The following is an 18,848-nucleotide window of genomic DNA, read 5'->3' as shown; positions in this document are numbered from 1 at the left end:
ATAAGGAGGGCTTTGGGATGCATGGCCACTGGGAGGCATTCATGTACAGAGGACAGTTCTCTCGGGATGGATTTCATCTGAGTAGGGAAGGAAATAGACTTCTAGGATGGAGGCTGGCACAACTGATTAAGAGAGCTTTAAACTAGAAATCTGGGGGAGATGGTTGGGAGATGTCCAGGTAATCTTCACGCCGGACTTTAGCATTGAGAGGGAAGAAAATGAAGTAAGAAAGGATACAGCCGTGGGTAGGAGAATGGACATAAGGAGCAAGGGCAGTGTGGATACCAGTCTAATAGGTTATACTGGCTGTAGAATGACCGTGCCTAATAGGGTACAGAACGTGAGCGAGGCCAAAGAGCAAAAATTAAGATGTTTGTACACCAATGCGAGGAGCCTAGGTAACAAAATGGAGGAACTAGAGCTACTGGTGCAGGAAGTGAAACCAGATATTATAGGGATAACAGAAACATGGTGGAATAGTAGTCATGACTGGACTACAGTTATTGAAGGGTATGTGCTATTTAGGAAATAAAGGTAAAGGTGGTGGAGTAGCATTTTATATCAATGATGAGGTAGAATGTAAAGAAATAAGAAGCGATGAAATGGATAAGACAGAGTCCGTCTGGGAAAAAATAACATTGGGGAAGAAAACTATTAGAGCCTCCCCTGGGATGGTGCTTGGGGTGTGCTATAGACCGCCGGGATCTAATTTGGATATGGATAGAGCCCTTTTTAATGTTTTTAATTAAGTAAATACTAATGAAAACTGTGTGATCATGGGAGACTTTAACTTCCCAGATATAGACTGGAGGAGGAGTGCTAGTAATAATAATAGGGCTCAGATTTTCCTAGATGCGATAGCTGATGGGTTCCTTCATCAAGTAGTTGCTGAACCGACTAGAGGGGATGCCATTTTAGATTTGGTTTTGGTGAGTAGTGAGGACTTCATAGAAGAAATGGTTGTAGGGGACAATCTTGGTTCAAGTGATCATGAGCTAATTCAGTGCAAACTGAACGGAAGGATTAACAAAAATAAATCTGCAACTCGGGTTTTTGATTTCAAAAGGGCTGACATTCAAAAATTAAGGAAATTAGTTAGGGAAGTGGATTGGACTGAAGAACTTATGGATCTAAAGGCAGAGGAGGCCTGGGATTACTTTAAGTCAAAGCTGCAGAAGCTATCGGAAGCCTGCATCCCAAGAAAGGGGAAAAAATTCATAGGCAGGAGTTGTAGACCAAGCTGGATAAGCAAGAATCTCAGAGAGGTTATTAAGAAAAAGCAGAAAGCATACAGGGAGTGGAAGATGGGAGGGATCAGCAAGGAAAGCTACTTTATTGAGGTGAGAACATGTAGGGATAAAGTGAGACAGGCTAAAAGTCAAGTAGAGTTGGACCTTGCAAAGGGAATTAAAACCAATAGTAAAAGGTTCTATAGCCATATAAATAAGAAGAAAACAAAGAAAGAAGTGGGACCGCAAAACACTGAGGATGGAGTGGAAGTCAAGGATAATCTAGGCATGGCCCAATATCTAAACAAATACTTTGCCTCAGTCTTTAATAAGACTAAAGAAGATCTTAGGGATAATGGTAGGATGACAAATGGGAATGAGGATATGGAGGTAGATATTACCATATCTGAGGTAGAAGCGAAACTGGAACAGCTTAATGGGACTAAATCAGGGGGCCCAGATAATCTTCATCCAAGAATATTAAAGGAATTGGCACATGAAATTGCAAGCCCATTAGCAACAATTTTTAATGAATCTGTAAACTCAGGGGTTGTACTGTATGATCGGAGAATTGTTAATATAGTTCCTATTTTTAAGAAAGGGGAAAAAAGTGATCCAGGTAACTACAGGCCTGTTAGTTTGACATCTGTAGTATACAAGGTCTTGGAAAAAAATTTGAAGGAGAAAGTAGTTAAGGACATTGAGGTCAATGGTAAAGGGGAAAAAATAGAACATGGTTTTACAAAAGGTAGATCGTGCCAAACCAACCTGATCTCCTTCTTTGAGAAAGTAACAGATTTTTTAGACAAAGGAAACGCAGTGAATCTAATTTACCTAGATTTCAGTAAGGCGTTTGATACCGTGCCACATGAGGAATTATTAGTTAAATTGGAAAAGATGGGGATCAATATGAAAATTGAAAGATGAATAAGGAATTGGTTAAAGGGGAGACTACAGTGGGTCCTACTGAAAGGTGAACTGTCAGGCTGGAGGGAGGTTACCAGTGGAGTTCCTCAAGGATCGGTTTTGGGACCAATCTTATTTCATCTTTTTATTACTGACCTCGGCACAAAAAGTGGGAGTGTGCTAATAAAGTTTGCGGATGATACAAAGTTGGGAGGTATTGCCAATTTAGAGAAGGACCGGGATATCATACAGGAGGATCTGGATGACCTTGTAAACTGGAGTAATAGTAATAGGATGAAATTTAATAGTGAGAAGTCTAAGGTCATGCATTTAGGGATTAATAACAAGAATTTTAGTTATAAGCTAGGGACGCATCAACTAGAAGTAACGGAGGAGGAGAAGGACCTTGGAGTATTGGTTGATCATAGGATGACTATGAGCCGCCAATGTGATATGGCCATGAAAAAAGCTAATGCGGTCTTGGGATGCATCAGGAGAGGTATTTCCAGTAGAGATAAGGAGGTTTTAGCACCGTTATACAAGGCACTGGTGAGACCTCACTTGGAATACTATGTGCAGTTCTGGTCTCCCATGTTTAAGAAGGATGAATTCAAACTAGAACGGGTACAGAGAAGGGCTACTAGGATGATCCGAGAAATGGAAAACCTGTCTTATGAAAGGAGACTCAAGGAGCTTGGCTTGTTTAGCCTAACCAAAAGAAGGTTGGGGGAGATATAATTGCTCTCTATAAATATATCAGAGGAAAAAATACCGGAGAGGGAGAGGAATTATTTAAGCTCAGTACCAATGTGGACACAAGAACAAATGGATATAAACTGGTCATTGGGAAGTTTATATTTGAAATTAGACGAAGGTTTCTAACCATCAGAGGAATGAAGTTTTGGAATAGCCTTCCAAGGGAAGCAGTGGGGGCAAAAGATCTATCTGGCTTTAAGATTAAACTCAATAAGTTTATGGAGGAGATGGTATGATGGGATAACATGATTGGTAATTAATTGATCTTTAAATATTCATGGTAAATAGGCCCAATGGCCTGTGATGGGATGTTAGATGGGGTGGGATCTGCGTTACCCAGGAAAGAATTTTCTGTAGTATCTGGCTGGTGAATCTTGCCCATATGCTCAGGGTTTAGCTGATCACCATATTTGGGGTCAGGAAGGAATTTTCCTCCAGGGCAGATTGGAAAAGGCCTTGGAGGTTTTTCGCCTTCCTCTGTATCATGGGGCACGGGTCACTTGCTGGAGGATTCTCTGGTCCTTGAAGTCTTTAAACCACGATTTGAGGACTTCAATAGCTCAGACATAGGTGAGAGGTTTTTTGCAGGAGTGGATGGGTAAGATTCTGTGGTCTGCGTTGTGCAGGAGGTCGGACTAGATGATCATAATGGTCCCTTCTGACCTTAGTATCTATGAATTCTGCTTGTTCCCTGCACTTTCATATGTATGTTAGGTACCTCAATCGAAGCCTTTATGGAGGATAGAAGAAGTCATTTTTAGACTGAGAAGGATTGTTAGCAAGCGAATCAAAAGTTAATATTTTTGAAATTTGAGTCGGTAGATCATGCACTCTAAGTGGCAAACCTTCCACTTGAATCCATTTCTATTGGACCTAAGGAGCAGGGTGAAAAGGGGAAAAATCTATGAAAAACAAAAATCTAAATCTTTCTTCATGAAAATGTGCCTCAAGCATCTGACTGAGACTTCATGGCTCTCCTAGTCTCCATGTTCTTCTTCAGCTTGTATGTCCATGAATGCTTATTTTTATTATTATTTATCTGTTTGTTTTAGAAAAATAAACTTAATTACAAGATTAAAATATGGCCACACTCTCTGAGCCTGATTTTTCACTCGCTTGCACCTTGGGTTGCCATTTAAGCCTGTGCCAAGTGTATGTAAAATGCTGCCACTGGTATGAGTAGAGCGTTTTGCTTTGGTGACATTTTAGACATACATTACATAGGTTTAAGTGACTGCAGCAGGTTACAAGGTAGTGGACAGTCATCCCCGTATAATGCTGTAATGTGTGTGTAAAAAGAGAGACACAGGTGGGGAGAGAGAGAAAAAAAGAGGATTCTTTTCTCGTTGTCATAGAACTGTGCCAAGTTGCTTGACTTCTATGCCTACAACTGGCAGACTTCCTTCATAAGTTGGACAAGTCATTTCCTCACCCTGTGCTTCAGTTCCCTATTTGTAAAGTGGGAATATTTAGTTCATTAATATTTGTAATGTTTGTTGAGATCCTCTAATGGAATATGCTATAGAAATGCAAAATATCTATCATTAAGATGAGTTTGAGCACATTTCTGTTAGTCTTTGATCTAACTATTGCACTTGCATTTTTTTTACATTTGGATATTCTCTTACTGAATTAAAGCTGTGGTCATCCTGCCCCACCAGTAATGAGTGATATTGTGTGTAACCTGCTGTAAAGTCCAGTAAGTTGAAATTCTCTGTGTTGTGTCCATAGGCCTCCTATTATCCCTCTCTTCTTTTTATTTATTGTTATACCTTGCTTTTTTTATGTTTTCTGTTTGTAATCAAGACCATAAATCCTGCAAAGTGCATTGCGCTCTTGTATAAAGTTAAGCACATGCATAAGTCTTTGCAGGATTGGGGCCCTAGATTGTAAACTCCTGGGGACCCTTCATTTAACTTGCTTGCAATGCACTGTACTCATCTATTTTACTATATAAATAATAATCACAAAGATAATCCTATATAAGACTTTCCCCCTGTAATGTGACATTGCCCAGTCTGTGGGAACCTGTGATAGTAAAAAATGCTGTAAAGTCAAGATAAAAGGGATGCAACCCTGTGATACAGTGGAGACCATCACAAGAGTGCAGTGTTTGCTGAGGGAGATTGCACAAGTCTGCAGGAAATGTACACAACAATACACTTGTCTCGTAAAGTGACAGCTCCTGTTGAGTTCCCACTATTTTACTTTTCAGCAATCAATACTGTAAATGGATTTTTAAAAATAAAATATAATTGTGATTTGCAAGTGTTTTACTTTCCAATTTTTTTTATTATAGCTAACTAAGAATCCACAGTATCGTAAAATTTTGCTGATCTGATCAAATGCTCACTAATATACTACTTAATTTGAAATTGTTTTTAAATAGCTTTCTAAAACTTGTTTAATATTATTGTTTTTTGTATTTATTATTCTTTTACAATATAAAACTGATGGATTCCTAAATCTGAATTACAATCCTTCTATTTTTCTTTAATACAGTAAGTTGCCTACATGTATTCTTGTTTACATTCCTTTTGTTCCTTCTGAAATAATAAAGTAACTGCTTTTTATGCTCTATTTAAATTTTGAGTGCCAGCCAAGATTCTTCTCTTCCTGTTTTAGCATCCATTTAAAGTGAATTTTCTAATCAGCAGTGCCCTCCCTATCATAAATCCTCTCCTCACTATCTTTGCTGATAACTCCAGAGATTTTGAGGCTGGGAAATTACTGGTCATGCTTCTCTAGTTATGCTTCCCCTAAGAATCTAGCCCTTAGGAAATTCATGTTTTGCACTCCTAGTCCCTCATCTGAAGAATATAGATTTCATGAGCAGATGGTTACATGTAATTTAGAAGGTCAGCATTCAAGGAGTTTAGAAAACTTAAATTAATACTGAAACAAGTTTTGCAACTTTGTTCCTTTGGTTTATGCATGGTCATTGATTTTTAAGGCTATAAACACTTCCTCTATAAATAATTTCAATTAATCTTCATTAAAAACCATAAAAAAGAACAACATGAATTCAGTTTTTTAAAGTGCAAATGTTAATTAGAACCAAGATTCTCATTGACTTAAATAGGTTTGGATCAGGCCTTAACTACCCCACACCACATGTCATAAGTACCTCATTCTGCAAGCCCTCAGGACACTGGCAAGTGTTACAGTTTAGGAAGGACTTGCTAGACTGAGACATAAGTGTACAGACCTTTATAATTAATCAAACTATGGCTAAAAGTGTGTGTGTGTGTACATATTGAGTTTCAATACTTACAGAAGAGTTTGGATGCTTTTAAATATGGATAATTCTGTACCTAGTACAACCATCCTTACTTATGCAAAACTCCTATTCAATCCTTTTAGGGCTTGTAAGAGTCACAGTATTTGTTCCTTATGAAATTTTCAGTAACGATTCTGTACAATACAATGTGTAAATATGTATTTACCTATTACGATCAAGTCATATAAGGTAAAAATAGTGCATGCTAAGTTTAAGAATCAGGTAATGACCATGACCATTCAGGAACATATGATGGGCAAAAAAAATGCACAAGTCAAAGTAAATCCCCTGAGTGTGTACAGTTGTCTGGAAGAGCTGCACCTCCCCCACACCCTCCACGTCCAATAAAATCTTTTTTTGTATCAAATTTCATATAACCAACTGAAAAAACAAATCAGAAAGCTACCATATACATCTCTAGATCTCTGCATCTTACATTTTTATTATAAATAGTATGTTATCACCAGTGAATTGATATTCTAAATATTAGTAACAATAAGATATAGCAAAACTGTGAAAATGAATTGTAGGAAAAAAGATAAAAAACCCATTTAGTTCCAAAATATGGTGCCAAATTTTGTCAATGACTATGTTCCTCACTATCTCATTGCCAGTCTAACAGAACATTTCTAATGTAGCCTAAACATAGGTTTTCTGAACAGTCACATTAATTACCTTTATTTATTTATTTATTTATTTACTTATTTATTTTATTATAATTATTTGTATTAACATAGTGCTTACAAGTCCCAGTCATGGATCAGATCCCTATTACGTTAGGTGCTGGACAAACAGAACGAAAAGATGGTCCAGTGCTTAGAAACCTTACCATCTAAGGATGCTCATTACCCTGATATCAAAACATCTTCATACTGAGATATCATTTCTAGAAGTAGCATTTCCAGAAGTCCACAATCCTAGAAATAAGGTAACTCCATTCAAAAACAGAAAAAAGTCATAGAATCGCCAAGATGTGCATACACCTGAAGTGAGTCACTGACACTTTGTACACCCTTGCCCTCCTGCACCCCTTCCCTTCTACATTATACTGTTTGCCATTGTTATATCTTTCATTTTAATTGCAAGTTCTTTTGATCAGGGACTGTCCTTTCTGTATCTTCTCTTATATGCAACTAAAAGTTGCCATAAAATAATAAATGTGACTCTAGCATTCAACATTTGCTCTGCATTATCATTCCAAGAAGTTGCACTTTTAAAAGTATGGATCCAGGAAATGGCACACAGAAATACTGTGTGCGCCATGCTGTTCAGATGGGTAAGGACACATCAAAATACGTTTAAAAGCACCTTTCATAACTTTGTGTTCACAAGTTCTATTATTTCCTATTGTAGATATTGTGGAGCTATTTTTTTTTTTTTTTTTTTTTGCTTGTGGCAAGGTGGGTGAGGTAATGTCCTTTATGGACCAACTTCTGTTGGTGAGAGAGACAAGCTTTTAATCTTACACCAAGCTCTTAAAAAAATGTCAGTCTTCCAATCATGGAACTAAAACAATTACCAGTGTCACTAGTGATGAACAGATGACATGTAATGAACAGTGAATAGTTTATTTGTTTGCATAAACTATTCAGCAAGCACTTGCAAATAATGAATACCGGGGCTGAAATCTGGCTCATTACAAATTTGTAAATGTAAGGCTAAGTTCATCCAATAACTCATTCACCAGGAATAATTTGATCAGCACTAGTCAAAAGCTTCAAGAAAGTTTTCCATTAGTTTTCACTGTTTGCCTTTTTGTATAGCATATGTATACACTGCAAACACAGAGAGAGAGAATCAAAATATGCCGCTCAGCATAATTCTGCCCTCAAGTGAATATGTATAATTTCAGGGAGGCTAATAGGGTTAAGTAAGGGCAAACTTTAGCCTCTTGGTTTCATTCATGAATTGCTGAAAAACGAATATGTTACTACTATGCAGGAGTGAGATGACACACCTGGTATATCACTTGTATGATTATTTCCACCGTGTAGGTAGTTTTCCTGACTTGATTCAGGCTGTGTTGACCTCCAGTGCTGCTACTGTACAGCTAAGGTTCAATTATTTCGATTATAAACATTTGCAGTGGATTGGAAGCCGTTGTTGTGAAGCTTATAAAAAGGTCTGTTTGGTTACATTATATTTTTCCCCGCAAATCAATTGATGTAAATCATATGACTCTTTCACAGAGTGACCCAAAATAAAAGTACATTTTTCTCTAAGGTATCTGTCTTTGTTGTCGTTACATGCTAGCTACAAAGCATCTTAATTTCATGAAATGTTTTTTGTTTTTTGGGGGGCTATTGCTTTATAATTTCTTGAAAATGTCTTGGGTATGTAGATTTCATCAGTCACATGTTTAAGATGTGAGCTGGTGATGGAAAACTAGTGCCATGGTGAAGGTCTCAGAACAGGTAAAAATGTGAAATTGCCAAGATGACTGCAGTTATGGTACTTTTAAAAGTATGAGATTAGAAAGGGTATCCTAGCCGCTATGCTTTCCAAAAGATATAGAAGAATGTTAAAGCTAGATTTATTTCACAGCACATAAAATAAAAGACTAGGTAACTCACACACAAAATATTACCGGTTTAGAATCTGAATGTACAAACCCTTACTTAACCCCTTTGAAATCAGTTGGGCTGCCTGGATGCATAAGGATTAGTTGCATGAAGAAAGGGTTGTGAGTTAAAGCCCCTGTATTGTGTGAGCTGCTGAGCACTCTTGGCTCCCAGTAATAAGTTAGTCTTGATGGGCCTGATCCTAGAAGATACTATTAGAATTTGGCCTAAAGCACAAAAGAGGAAATTTTAAGTGCAACCTTTTACAATATCGTTATGGACCTGATTCAGCAAAGCACCAAAGTCAATGGCAGTTAAGCATTTACTTGACATTAAACATTTGATTAAGTGCAGATCAAAGATAGAATTATTCACGTTCTTAAAGCTAAACTTGTGCTTAACTGCTTTGCTAAATCAGGACATCAATTAACTCCATTGTACTAATCAGCTTGTAGCATAAAGTCTAAGAACTTCATGACCAGTTATACTTACCTTACTTTGCTTTGTTACTAGTGAGGAGTAGAGATAGTTTGAAACCACAAATTTCAAATATTTTAGAATCTTAAATCAGACCAGGTTTGGGAATCTTTTGTCAAACTTATTCTGAGTTTTGTAATGAAGCCAAGTGAGTCATGCTTGCTATTATGTTTGCATGTATTTTGAACAGCTGTAATAATAATAATAGTTTCTTAGTCAGCTTTACATTCTAAAATGTGAACAATGAAGGAAAATGAATTGGGTTATGGCAGATCTCATCTACTGGAAAAAATATATTCTATGTCATTTGAAATGGTCAGATGTTATGCATTCAAAATCAAAAATAATAATTTGACTGGACAAGAGACTCACCTTCAAACTGGGTAGGAAATAGTTTTCGCATCCCACAAAAATTTTCAAATTTTAATGATTTTTCCCTTCTTGAATACAGATCGTCAAAATTTTGAAAATTTTCATGAACCACAAATTCAATAATTTTTTTTAAGTGAGGTCGTTCCAATGGTTTCATTTTGATGATTTTCAAAATGTTTCATTTTTGTTTCCAACAATTTTTTAAAAGAGTTCACATGGCTTAAATTTCAAAGTTGTTTCAAATTGGAAAAGTGGAATTATTTATTTCAAAAATGTCCTATTTTGACCATTTCAAAACATTTATTTTTTCAGAAAATTTTAAGTCAAGAAATTCACTGAAACTGACCTATTTCCTTGGAAGGTTTCAGTTTCAATGGATCAGCATTTTTGATGAAAAATGTCTCATCAAAATATTCCCAACTAGCTCTAATCACCCCACATGTTCCCTGTTTTGCCATCTCAGATCAGTGTGTTGTTTTATAGAGATATCACATATACCTAGCAATATCCAGCATGAGCTAAGAGTGCTATAACAGCCTGAAATCAACATTTGTTTGCTTTTTGGGGGGCTTCGGTGTTTACGGTGTTTTAATCAATTTTTGTACATGTGTTATTTCTATAGAAGACTTATAGAAATGCTCTTTATATATATATCTCATGGCCTTTTGGACAGCTAGGAAAAACATCTGAACAATTTACTCATGGAAAAAATATATAATAAAATATGTAATACTGATGAAATGGCAAAAAAATTCAGCACTCTTGCAAACACTTCAATCACTTGAAGTTCTTTCTCCCAGTCAAGCTCTAAAAGCACTTTCCATCAAAGCCCAAAGAAACATATATACAATTTTAGACCTTTATATGACCTCTTTTTTCTGAAGGGTTATGCCTTAAACCTCTGGGTCCTTCTAGCTTTCTTTTTTCCTGTTAGAACTTTCCCTTTAAGTTGTCCTTCTACCCCCGCAAAGCTCAAAAAGGGGAGAGTACCTGTTTCTCTGCCTTCGCATAAGCTATCTCCTACCCTGCCGGGAGCCAACATAGAAGTCTTTTAGCTGACCTTGACTTCAAATACAAAAGACAAAAGGAAATGGATGAAACTAACTGAAGCAAGAGTAAGAATTGTACTAGACAGGTAAGGAGAAAGTGAAAGAAAAAGTCCACAATGATTGAATAGTGGTGGAAGCTATAACTTACAGTAAAATGCACAACGTAAAAAGCATTTTAATCTATCTATGCAACCCACCCAAGAATAAGTATTTCCCTGGAATCTTATTATGTCTTATAATATATGGCACACAAGCAAATGCATTACAAACTTCAGATATGACAGAATCAAGTTATTACTTTTCTTACTGTTCTCTACAGAAAACCAGCATAACTTGATGAATATTAGTTGGACTACAATTTTTATTTTCCTTTTAAGAAAATCAAGGAAAAGTTAATGCAGTCTTGTTGTAGCCACGTTAGTCCCAGGATATTTGAGAGACAAGGTGAGTGAGATAATATCTTTTATTAGACCAACTTCTGTTGGTGAGAGAGACAAGCTTTCAAGCTTACACGGAGCTCTTTTTTAAAACAAAGGAATAATGAATAACAAACACGGAGCAGTGAATACTCTTGTGCATAAATGCACTTGTCTGCATGCCACCGTGAGTATTTATATAAAGAACAGGCATTTCCCAAACATTAATATAAACAAAGATCCTGTTCGTACTAGAAGCAAATAAGAAACATGAAGATGGTGAAATCAAACAGTGGTTCAACATTCAAATACATGATCACCATCACTACAGCTGATTGAAACCGTATGTAACTAAGCAACACAGAGCAAACTGAAAATGTTCACAACAACGTGCCTGTAAATGAATTATTCACCAAAGAAATCAAATAATTTGAACAGGAAAAACAAAGAAAAAAACCCAAACCTCATCAAATTGTGCATTATAAATTATTTGCTCATCTCTACTGACTTTTCTGGCCAACTTTCTTTTCTTTCAACAGATTCAAAGGTCAAACTTTGTGCGCCAAGCCTTGGCGAAAAGGATTGTTACTGATGTCTAAAATGTGAGTAAGTTGGCTGTATTGAGGGGGCTGCATATGAACCATGTTTGCCTGGCTGTGGCATGCAAATTTGGCCTATAGTATTCTTGTTGCTTGTATGATGAGAAAAGTTACTAATGTGCTGTGAATCTCAATACTTCTGGCTAAAAATTGCTCTTCACTGCAGGCACATAAAACTCATTTATTTTAAGTGATGGGGAAAATTGCAGTTTATTGCTGTAAGTGAAGAAAGATACACCTTGTAAAACTACAGAGTAGTGATCGTTGGTGAAGTAAAGTCCATCTTTGAATTTACTGGGTAATTTATTAGTTAGTTTGAATCACTTAATTTTTAAAAGTGTATTGGTAACATTAATGTTGAAGCTGTTGCTTTTCAAGTTGATGCAATTCTAAAAGGAAAGGTTTTCAAAGATGTTCATGCTGGAAGCCACTCACTTAGACCTAAATGCTCTGACATCCTCTACTGTGCAGAAGGGAGTATGTAAAGGAGCACACCAGCTTCCACATAAGGCAGGAAGGGGTTAGTGGGCTACTGAAGACCCAATTACCCCCACATTAAGATACCTTAGGCAGGAAGCAGGCATCTAGGAAAGGTCTTAAAAAGAAGAGTGCTGATCAGTTGGAGAGGTAGCAGGCAAAGAATAGAGGTCTACCATGGGAGAGAAGGCTAGCTAGGGCCAGGGATTGGGAAAGACCAGTGCCTAGCACATCTCTCAGAGGAAAGGGAAGAGTTTATGTTAGTGACGCTTCAGACTTGTCGAGTCCCAGGAGAAGAAATGTAAGTGAACTAGCTGAAGGACTAAGACTGTACAACCCAGAAGGTGGCATTGAAAGGTGGGCAGAGCAGTTGAAGACCAGCTGGGCAACTGAAGCTGATTGGTGGTTGCCCCACACAGTACTGGACAGGGGCACTCTGGGAAGCACCTACTGTAACAAAGCCCAAAGAGGAGACACCATAGAGAGCAGAGCACTCATGGCTCTTCTAAGCTAATCCTCCTTTGTAAACATGAACTGGATTCTTCACCCTTCTCCCATACTGGAGAGTCTAAGGAGAGTATTACGAAAGGCATGGGGCTCCCATTCTATGGTGATAGCTGGGATGCTCCCATATCGTAAGAGGCTGTATGGTCTCTTTATGACTAAGTTGTTCAGTAAAATGTTCCTGTGCCAAGGACTGTGATTATCTCCCTGATAACAGACAGGTGGCTGGATCTGAACCTGATCTAGATTCCATCTCCTGCTTCGTTCCCCAAATCCCCTCCTGCTTCCTCACTGTCTTTCTGCCTCCTTAATTGGACTCCTAAATTCCCTACTGGCACCTGCTACCATCTCCCTCAAAAATTGTCCATAATCCCACTTCTCCTGCCAAATTCTAAAATGCCCTCTGCTATCCACTAAAGTGATGGCCAGGCCATCTCTCCCCACCCTGGTCCTAAAATCCTTGGATATGTATACACTTGGAGCTAGAGGTGCGATTCCCAGCCTGAGGAGATATACTTGCTCACAGTCATTGAGCTAGCATGCTAAAATTAGCAGCATAGTTTCAGTAGCTCAGGCAGGGGTGAGTAGGAGGAGGGATTAGCTTCCCTGCAAACCTGTCCAGTACTGTTCCCTCACGCACACAGATCCTAAACCCCGCGCATGTGGTGAAACACCGCGCGCACAAAAATTCGCACAGAAGCACAACAATTTGCACGGAAGCACAACAATTTGCACGGAAGCACAACAATTTGCACGGAAGAAATTTTTTGAGCACGCAGCCTGTCAAAAATTAGAGGGAACATTGTTTTCCAGACCATGTGGGTATGTACTTGGGTGGCTAGCCTGAGCTGCTGCTCATGCTACCATGGCTATACTACTATTTTTAGCATACTAGCTCAATGAGGCCTAGTTCCAAACTCAGACATACCGCTTCAATATTCCGACTTTCTGAACTGCTGGCTAACTCTCCTGCTAATGCCTCCAGCTCCCGTTCCTCGTCCCGGTTGTAGCTCTGCACTCTTTCTCTTGCCTAACTAACAATCCCCCTGCAGTGCACTCTTATTGGTCTAGAGTTGAAGGAAAGCTTTTTGGGGGTATGGCTGCAGGTTCTGTTCATTGCTTCCATGCAGGTGTATGTGGAGACAATGCTGTCCAAACTCATCTTCATGGGGAGAGATCTTGGTCCTTAGGAGCATTTTCCCATTACTGAAAACTTTGCACATCATGTGAGGGAAGAATTTCTATAGCTGGGTTACAGAGGTATGCAATCGCACAGATGAAATGGGCCACTGACAGCCTAATTTGATGTGCAGTTACAATAATTATGCAATTATATGCACAATAGTGGGAACTGTGTGCACAAATCAGAGGAGAAGTTAGACACCTCGAGTCTTTATAAATCTGGCCCAATGTTCATTTTGCACAGAATGATTTTCTTTTGAAATGTGGCCTTATTTCAATAAAGTGTCAGTGTTGGACAAAAGAACTAAATATCATTCATTTTGTGGCTAAATTTGTTGTAAAATTAATGCATTGTATTTTTGCTATATGTAAAGGTCAGTTATTGTCCTTTCCTTTCTCCTACTCCCTAGCAATTCTTTTGAACAGTGAAACTCTTTTTGTCATCCTGAAGTGCTTTGCTTGCCTTCTAGACATTTATGTAAATAGCACTGAAACTCATTACATTTGAATGAATAATGACCCAATTTATGTTAATTTATGTTTCCCAAAGTGTCTTGCTGGGATATTTGGGCCAGATACTCCGCTGGTGTAAACTGATGGAACTGTGCTGAAGTCCAGGGAGCTAAGTTGATTCATATGAGCTGAGGATCTGGCTCTCTGTTTTTATTTGTGCATGCGAGTTACAATAGACTGGCAAAACTATTTTAAGCTCATTTGGCAAGATGTTAAAATCCATGGAAAGTAAAGATATGAAAGTCTTCTCACTGAGTCTCCTAGTCCAGTCTCTTTTAAAACAGGAATGTTTGCTACAGTAAGCAGTTTTCTAGTGCTGTCCAGTAATGTCTGAACTATTCTAAATGACAGGGTTTTCCACTACTTCCTCTCAGAGACTATTCCACATTCTAATACATTTCACTGTCAGAAAGATATATTCCCATCGCTTTTAGTTGTGCCCCCCTTGGGTCACTCTACACAAATTCTTCTCTCCCTCCTTTTCCCCTTCAAATATATACGTATGGGTCATGCACTCTCTTAGTCATCACTTAGCTAAACAAAGTCATCCAGTCTCTTTGGCGTTTCTCTGAAATTTTGATTGTAGCGATAGAAAGTGTGGTGTGAGGGTGTTTTTGGTTTTGGTGGGCTTTTTTTTGCAGATTTATATTACCTTAAACATATGGAGCTAATATTTGTGTTGATTCACACCTCACACAATCTCATTCAGTTCAGTGTGATTATGCAAGGTTAATAGTGCAAAAATTTGACCCATTGTGCTTTGGTTTTATTTGGGTGGTGGTTTTGTAACTTTACATCGTATCCAGCTGATATATAAATTGAATGTGGCTAGCATTGCAGCATAAACCTTGGAAATACACATTTTCTGACTGTCCACCAAATTGATTTGTCTGAGAATAAAGTTAGTCTGCAGTAAAAAGTAAAAAATATTAATAATAAACTTCTATATAGCTGAGAGTTGTGGAGCTGTGGGGGAGAATAGATAACCAATGTATAAGGTTTCAGAGTAGCAGCCGTGTTAGTCTGTATTCGCAAAAAGAAAAGGAGTACTTGTGGCACCTTAGAGACTAACCAATTTATTTGAGCATAAGCTTTCATGAGCTACAGCTCACTTCATCGGATGCATATAAGGGATGCCAATAAAACAGCTGTTTTCCACATGTATGGTTTACTTTTACTGTAGTGTTCCCTATACTTAGAATGGGAAAATCTACAAGTTTTGCATTGTTTTACTGATCTGGGTGGGACAAAAAACAATTGTTAATGGTGTCCAGTCGAAATATACTTCCCATATCCCATGTATTGCAACTTGGTTCTACTTTGGGGCCTGACCCAAAGTTGACTGAATAGGACCCTTTCAGTTCACTTCAGTGGATTTTGGATAAGGTGCTTTGTCACATTACCTTTCTTCCTAGGTATTGTGGGAAATGATATCCTAAATATGAGCCTTGAGAATATTGTACACTGATTTCTTTTTTATTTGTGTTTGATTTGAGAAATGACAATTCATGCCTGATTCTGTTGTAATTGCTTTCAGGAAACATTGCTTTCCCCTAATTGAAACAGAAGTTTCATTCCTTGACTATATTAAAGCGTAAGTGACCCACTGTAAACTTTTCTTGTTTTCACATTCTTATTATAATTCTCTAATAAATTGTTTTTATTTTTGTTAAGTGATTACTGTAAATACTCTTAAGAATTGCAGTTGAGCTTACTAGCTTTATTATAGTCCTAGAACTGGAGCAACCCCAGTGTAGCTCCATTGTGAGGGAGGCAAGCATTTCTTGGACCTAATCATTTTGGATTGTCACAAGAAGGCCTAAACTTCACTTTTGTGGAACTCTCCTGATCCTAGTTCCTGGATATGAATTGAAAAGGCATTTGAGGGAGCAAGTTGTGGGCCACCTTCCGGTGTTGCTGAGGAGGGAGTGTTCTGTTGAAAGCATCCCACTACCCTAGAGCACAGGGGTGATGGAAAAATTGTTTTATAGTGGGGGATGCTGAAAGCGGAAACAATGTATTTGGTTTGTTATTTCTACTTCAAGCTGGGGGGTGGGGAGTGGCGGGGTCCTGCCACACCCCCAGCACTCCTGCCTGGCTGTGGGAGAAGAGCCTTTGGTCCCTTTCTTCTGACTATGACTGCTGACTACTTTTTCAGATATGCAGCAGTTTTAATATTCTTCCTCTGTAAATGGCTGGGAGAAATATCAGGGAAGCACTCTACTGAGCATTCAAAATCTTCATTTGTAACATAGCAGAGACAGCAAAAATGCTGCCACATTTCTGGGCATTTACTGGTGCCCTATTTCCCTTCCTACATGCACATTTGATAGCATTGGAAGCAGCCCAGCAGGTCTGGTACCCTTTTGCCTGCCCTACACCTGCGCTGGTGACTTTCAAATTTTGCATGCTGTGTAGAATGCTGGTTACCTGATGCACACTGTGCACTGTGGAATGTAACATGTCAATGTAACGTGTAATCTAATGAATGCGTGTCCAGATAATGATCCCAATATCACAATCAAACACATTTTATTTTACTTCTTAAATTAACACACACATGGAAATAATAAGAAAAAAAAAGTACATTATGTTTGAGATTTTACATACATAGAAGCCAAGAAATTCAAAGTTATGGTTCCCATAGCAACCATAGAACTTTGGCTATGTTCTCTCTCTCACACACAAATACAAACACACACATTCCTTAAAACAAATAACACAAGCTATTATATTTTCTCAAAGAAGCCAAATTATGGTCATTATCACAATTTCTGTTTTGTACATTTATGACCCTACTGTCTTGTAATACAGTTGGAGATTTTTTGTATTTAATGTAGAACTCTGCATGCACACATCATGCCTCATTTACTATAAATTGCATATATAGTGATGTATTAGCACAGTACAAACCTCTATTTCCCACTGAAGGAGAGGATTAGTGAACATCATTCAAATACAAAATATGGGATAAATAAAATCTATCTGTTTTATTGATAATCCTGTTCCCAAGTTTATGGGACTAGAAAGTGTTACCACATTGCATAAAGGCTTTGGCTCCTTTTCCTTAAGAGGATATTTTGAGATATACCAAAGGCTTGTTTTCACTTTTTATTTAACATAAGAACACATTTTATAGATTTAGAGAAATGTTATCTGTGACCGTCATAACTAAGCCTGCATTAGTGACATGCAGGAAGAGAGCTCCCTATGGCAAAAGATTTACTTAACTATAGCTACCGAATACCGCATATCTGTGAGTATTGGGGCAAATTCCGGATGGATTTTCATGCATCTCTTAGACAACCTCAGGCAATGTCTATGGTTAGTTTCTTTAATGTGAATCTTATGCTGAAACATTGTGGGTGAAAATTATCCCTACTGACATCAATAGCAAAATCCCCATTAACTGGGGCCAGAATTTCACCTTATATCTTTCTTAGCTGCTAGGGTGAAATATAGGTGCAGCAACAGCAGAGTGTGGCATCTGTACCAACATTGTGAAGGAGGCTTCTCATTTCTATGAATTCAGGACCCCAAACCCTTTGATACATGGGCATGAAAACATTGTGCGTTTTTTCTGCTCCAAAAGCTGGAATGCTGCTGTGTTTTTAACCCTGCGGTTTGGCCACAGGTTGGACAGGTCTGTTCTGCCTCCCAAATTCACCCATAGTTCCCTGCACACAGCCCAGTTGTCAGGTTTTGTGCTGGGAGGAGGGGTGCATTTCAGTTTTAGTTAACAACTGCCTGTTTTTGTGGTTTATGCTTTCACATTACAATGTTATTGTCTGCAATTTCAAAATTTGCTGGGCTTCATTGGGTCGACATATTTTAAAGAGATTTTGTACATTGCATGTGCTTATTTTTGTTGTTGTAGTTCTCATTTGCTCCATTTGTCTTGTCCATCTCCACCTTGCTTTAGGCAGCAGAATAATTTCTCTTTTGAGCTAAACCCCATCTTGCCATTCGAGTATTTCTTTTAGATGGTAAAATATACAAAATTTCTCCCCTGAAAGAAACGTGACTTAGTGTTCTGCCACTGTTTCATTATTCAACTGGGATGGGCTAAACATATATACAGATTGAGAGAGAGAAGGTGACATAACACAGGAATTTATGATCCATACATTTAATATCTGGAGACATAGGTCCAAATAGGGATGACTTATTTCACAACCGAACATTCATTACAACATTCTCAACCAGGTCCGTAACTGATATTTCAACTTCACAGACCCATCAGAACCTATCAGTATTCACTCAAGAGAAGGATTACCGGTTGATACCCATCCAGCAAAGCACTGAAGGACATGCTTACCTTTAAGCATAGGGTGAGGGGTGTGGAGGTCAGGGCTCCCTGGGCTAAGGTTAGGGTTCAGGAGTGATGGACTTTCCAAGCAAGGGATAGCTTGTAGAGTGTCAGAATTCCCAGGTTAGGAGTGGGCTTCTGGAATGTCTAGGGTTAGGGATGGGGAGGGAAAGGCTCCCTGTGTTTGGGGTTAGGCTTGAGGAGGGTTGGGCTACCTA

At 38.2% G+C, this 18,848-nt stretch overlaps 1 long non-coding RNA gene across 1 annotated transcript in view; it reads left to right on the top strand.

Annotated features, from left to right (window-relative positions):
* LOC125643107 (uncharacterized) overlaps positions 1-18,848 on the top strand; it is a 278,185-nt gene that overhangs the window by 251,400 nt on the left and 7,937 nt on the right. Inside the window, exon 4 of the long non-coding RNA XR_012670069.1 lies at positions 11,586-11,648. This is a non-coding gene — a long non-coding RNA (uncharacterized LOC125643107). The remainder of the gene's footprint in view (positions 1-11,585; positions 11,649-18,848) is intronic.

The sequence above is a fragment of the Caretta caretta genome, chromosome 9 (genome assembly GCF_965140235.1).
Source record: "Caretta caretta isolate rCarCar2 chromosome 9, rCarCar1.hap1, whole genome shotgun sequence".
NCBI classification, from domain to species: Eukaryota; Metazoa; Chordata; order Testudines; family Cheloniidae; genus Caretta; species Caretta caretta.
The sequence above is the reverse complement of the archived record's forward strand: the minus strand, read 5'-3'. Positions and strand labels throughout refer to the sequence as shown.